Raw genomic sequence first — 6,000 nt, 5'->3', positions numbered from 1 at the left:
TATCGGATCAAAAGAATGCCCCCCCCCCAAAAAAAAAAAAAAAAAAATAATAATAATAATAATAAAATAAAAGTATTCACCCTCAGGTGATCCAAGATGTAGATAGGTTTTTCTTCATAGGAACAGATTTGGAGAAAAATGTAGCATTACATAATTTGCTCACCAATGGATCCACTGATTGGGTGCCGTCAGAATGAGAGCCCAAAAACCAGAGGTACTTCAGTCCATCAAGCAAAAAGCTGGGTTTTTGGCCAGAAGCAAAAGGTTTTAAGTTAAAAACATCTTACATTATAATTACTGGTTTCTTACAAATCACACAGCTTTTCACCTCACAAGACATTAATTGATGCAGATTACTTGTGAATCATTGTGTATCAGTGGTTTGAACTCGCATTCTGACGGCACCCATTCACTACAGTGGATCCATTGGTGAGCAAGTGATGTAATGCTAATTTTCTCCAAAGCGGTTCTGAAGAAACGAAACCATCTACCTCTCGAAATTTTAAGCAAATCTCCATTTTTGGGTGACTATACCATTAATAACTATTGTGCTTAAGGAACACTGTATAACTGTTTTTAAGAAGCTGACGGCCCATCATGAGTTCTATTGTGCTTGAGAACTCAAAAACACACACACACGATTGTTTATGCATGTATACATGCAGACACTTTCCTTCATCAAGCACCTTCACAGAAGACATATCCCCCCCCAAGTAGCTTTACATCTGTACAGAAACACACACATAGACGATCTCCTTCTAAAAAAAACCTCCCCACATTCTAGTGGATTGTGCGAGACCACTGCTGTTGGGAATAAGATCTTTTTAGAGTGTTGCATTCTGATGCAGTTCCATCATACAAGAACACTTTCACGCTGCGTTCACAGTTGCACCACTGCTAGGTTAAAATGTTAAGAGAGCGTCTGCTGCTGAGGGGAATCTTTGGCATTAAGCCCATGAGACGAATGTGAAGATGGACAGCAGATAAGGATGGATCAATGTAATCTCACCAGTTATGTCACTCTTCAGCTTCTGCAAATGGATTCTTGGAACAACTGGGCTTGAAAAGTTTGTAGAGACTCACAGTGTATGATTTGAGAAATCTCTTTTAAAAATGTCCTTTTAGATCCTGCAGGAAATGAATGGTTTTGATGGGATTCCCCACAAGATAATCTTGTCCAATTGCAAAGGATTGCAGCTGAACGATTTAATTACTTGCAGGTGCGTATCATCACACTCCATCTTTTATCACTCCTTTGTTCATTTCAGCTACAGACAGTACCTCGTTTCATTTATTGGAGTGTCTTGTGTAAATTGGAACGCCAATTATTCAGACCCATTGGGTGATTACTTAAAAGAATGTGAGGTTTTATTTGAAGATATGGGAAGTAGGTTACAAATTAAATTTAGACCTGAACAATCTAAACTGTTTTTTCTCTGTATACTCCAGGCTGGTCAAAATACCGAATTTAAAAATTGAGTTCTTTTCCGTTAATAAATGTCCAATTGTATTGAATTGCCATGAGTTGGCAGATATTGCATGCACGAATACTTCCACATTTAGCATCAGTGGCCACCACAATTTCTGGCGCAGTGCAGTGTACGGAAACAGTGAAGAAATTAAGCACAAAATTAAATCTTGTGTCAGATGTCAGGACGAACAATACTGATACGATTCATCGTGTATTTCAAGCTTCTGGAACTCATAACTTAGCTAATATACTAAAATGTTACATTTACTAATGTACTGTATTATAATTAAATGTAATTATTTTTGATCAACCGTTTTGACAAAGAAAACATAAATCATTGATTTAGATAAGTCTGCTGGAACATTTCACAATTTGGGATGCACGTTACATCCAGCAGATGGTGACAACTGAGAACTCTTTATGGGCGAGTGAGTCATTTATGCAACTGATTCATTCAGCAATACCGATTCACTTGGGACCGAAACACTTACTGTACTGTGAGGAGGAGGCTTGATCCTGCTTTGGCTTCATTTGGAGTTTTTGTCGCTGGTGGAGCAAAAACAGACAAAGTAACTGGCCGTATATAGTGTCTAAAATGTAAGTTACTCAGTATTAACTTTTTATTTATCATACCGTTGTGTAAAAACAAGCAATATCTCATTCAATACAACCTCAAAGCCCTCCATTTTCCAACCTATTGAGTTTGATTTGCATCACCCGGCTTTCATTCCCAGCTGTGACCTATGTGGAAATGAGGGGATCAGCGATTAGCCAAGCGTTTACGGGATGTGGCCAGCAGGCACTTCAGAAACAATGCTATGGCCGAGCTTTTTGGGTTTGTTCAGTGCATTGCCATTCATCACCTCTCATTACAGGTTCTAGCGACTGGTGACCCAGCGATACAGATACAGAGCTCTTCATCCACCCCCATCTGTTCTGGTCCATTAGCCTGGGAGATGGGCCTGAGTCTGTGGTAAATGCTTTTCAGAACATCTAATCCCACTCATCTCTGTGTCTCTCGTTGCAGCATACCAGCTACACCACAGTGATCCATTCCATCCCCATGAAAACAGCGACAACATCCTTGCTTCCCGGTTCCAGATTCAGGTCTGTTTGCACATACTGTTATGAACGGGGTGCTTAAAAAGATGTGAAAACTGTAACTTGAAGGCTTCATAAAAAAGAGCACAAAAGACTTATGTTAGGGGTTGAAGTATTAACATTTTGTAGATAATGCATCCTGTACCATTTTTGCTCATGACTGACTTAAGTAAACATCAATATAGTTTTATTTTGATGTTTTTTACAACAATGACATAAATTTAGAAACCATCAGAAGAATTATACATCGTCCAACAATATAAAGAAATGGAATAATAATTGAACATTATTATTATTTTTTTTATTCAACTATTTAATTCGACGTTTTTTTATATATAAAAATGACAAGTTTAGAAATTGCCAAAGAGTTGTACACTGTAATAAATGCATAACATTAAAAAATAGAGTATTTCCAAGATAACAATACGATTATTGGCCTATTAATGTTATTAGAGCTTAAACTATACTGTATATACAGTGAAGACAATTATTAACTGCATATTATTTGTTCAGTTATTTAGCAAATAACTTTAAGATAAAAAAAATTTTGGTCTGGCTCTGTCCTCCATTGCTTCTTCATATATATTTTTTTTTTTTTTTTTTTGGTCCTCTGAGGAACATGCTGATGATTCATCTCCCCTCATGTAAGGCAAACTCCTCAAATACATTCACACGCTTTTATCTATTAACAGAGAGCAGGTTTGGCATTTTCAATAGGCTGTGGCCGTTAATGACACCATTAAGACAACAAATCTGCTCCGCTCACACTAATTTATTCATGAGCACATTGAAATGTTCAATTGACCTTTCCACTGGCTTTCGGGACTAAAACTGCCGCTGTTTGACTACGGTCAGGCTTATTACATGTTTTAACACATTGGCTGCAGTTGTTTGGTAAGTGCTCATTTATGTGACCGAAGCCTTGCCAGGACTATAGCAGAACATGCTGCTGGAAAGGGAGTGGAAAAGAATCTGTATTACCTGACCGTGGGCTTACAGATGAACTGCCCTATGCTGTTTCCAGATTGTGTTTTATGAGCAGAATACTTCCACACAGCCGCCCTCTCTCTTCCTGTTTAATCAGGGAGCCAAGTGAGGTGTGTGCTTCCCTTTTTGATCTGCCTTCTAGCCCAGATAACTCATTTGACTCCCTGCAGACCTCGTGTAGTTTTAGTATGAGCACTGAGAGTAGATTGAGCACGTGGTCCCAGCTGGATAAATGCGTGTTCTGTTTAAATGGTGTATTGATCATTTAGAGGCAACTTCCTTTTTTTATCCAGGCACTGTTTTAAATCAATCTTCCAAAAGTAATTAGAAAAATATGGAAAATGTGTTATGTAAATGTAAGCATAATAACTTTAGATCAGAGTTAAGTAGTGTGTGATGATGCATTGCATTTGTTTAAGATTAGCCGTAGGTTATATCGCTAAATATAGATAAAAGTGACTGCTTCATTTTATGCTCAATTAAATCGGGACAACGTAAATGTGTTGTTTTAAGTAAAACAAAACATATCTTAACGTATCTTCCCCTCTACTAAGGTATTTTTTTTTATTTTATTTTTTTTTTACCAGAAGGGAAGATACATAAAGGGAACATGAAATCTATATTTCTAAATGCACGTTCTTGTGGAAAATTTCTGTGAACAATGTAATTTGCTGAAAATGTACTCGCATTCAAGTAATCCAAGATGTAGATAAGTTTTAGCACTACATGACTTTCTCACTAATGGAACCTCAGCAATGCAGCTGTCACATCTGGCCAAAATACCAGTCCATAATCCATAATAATAATTCCTCTGATTTACCCCTTATAAACATTGCATATTTCTATGCATATTGATCATCTGAATCAAACTCCTCTTGCATGGCCTGGGGGGGTAAGTTTCCAGGATTATTTTGTTTATGGGTGACCTATTGTTTTTATTAAAAATGTCCTGACTTGCTCTAAAAATTACCTTTTATTTATTTTTTTTAATTTTTTTTATCTGACATCAGAACAGCATGGGCGGATAAAACAGCCCAACATGTTTCAGCCTCTCCTCTCCAGCTGTTTGTGCGAGTGATGACCACCACATTAAGGTACATATTTGCCAGGTTTCCTCCTAAAACCATTATAGAGGTATAGATATTAGGGAGGTTGCAGTTGTGTGCAAGGTATTTTGAATTTGGGAATAGTTAAGGAATGAAGACACACAAAATGCAGTGTTCTGAATCTCTGTGCTTGAAGTCAACATGAAATCAAGTGACACTATTTTAATGCACATTCTTGATCTTACTGTACATGATTCACTGGTGCATGGTAATTCAAATAGATTTATTTTTTAATCTTTGTAATCTGTTTTTAAAATATTATAACTTGCTCTGCATCTTAAATTACTTTAACACCCACTTTTTTCCTATCTTTTTCTCTCAGTGGATAATTATATTTGTTAAACAAATATAAATTATGAAGATATGTTCCGTAGTAGGCTTTTAATGTTAAATTGAACATTTATATTTTTACATGTAGACTATACATTTTTATATTGTACAAATATTAATTGTACAAATGTAATTGTTAAAATATCATCTTAAAAAGTGCTCTGCCATATATCAGTGTAATCAAGCAACATTTTTTTTTTATATTGGAAATTATGTGGAATTCCATTTGTGTGAAGAGAGCGAAAGGGATTAGCATGTGCTAATGAGCATTTGATGAGCCAAACAGGAAGAATTCAGGCCAAATCATTTGTGTCTGGCACTGGACACGGCCGCCAAGCACTGAAACTCAGATGCATATCATTATAAAACTACAAATGACCAGTTAAGCCATCAGATCTACTAGAGAGAGCAGAAGAGACGGACTCAGAGGACCCTATAAAATAATAAGTGCTAAATCAGTACCGCAGAATAATATCTGTATCTCCTCCTCAAGGTTGTAGTGCTACTTTGAAGGAGTCCAAATCACTCACTCGCTCAGAGTGCAACATCAGCTCGTCTATAGGATGACTTCTGAAGGATCAGATGAGAGACAGTCTTTCAGGATTTGAATGGAGAGAGAGAGAGAGAGAGAGAGAGAGGGAGCAATCTGCCCCACCGCTGGTATCAGATGACCTTCACTGTGCAAACCTATCCATCTGTTGTGTCTGCAAAGATGACAGACAGCCAAATAGTGCCTTATAATTAAGGAAAAACTGTAGCAGACTTCAGACACTTAACAGGATTTTACTAGCAAAAGATCACCAGATAAAGGCAAGCCAAACAACTTTGAGCATTAATAATGTATTAATTGTGTTTTTAAAACAATACAAAATACATCGCCATGCTTATAATGATATATTTGCCATATTTACTATCACAAACAGCTCACAAATGATGAATACAGTAATTATTTCACATTTACAATTTCTCAGTTCAGCAGAGGTGTCCAAACAATATTTTTGCGAC

This window comes from Carassius gibelio, chromosome A14, assembly GCF_023724105.1.
Source record: "Carassius gibelio isolate Cgi1373 ecotype wild population from Czech Republic chromosome A14, carGib1.2-hapl.c, whole genome shotgun sequence".
NCBI lineage: Eukaryota > Metazoa > Chordata > Actinopteri > Cypriniformes > Cyprinidae > Carassius > Carassius gibelio.
This window is presented reverse-complemented; position numbering follows the sequence as displayed.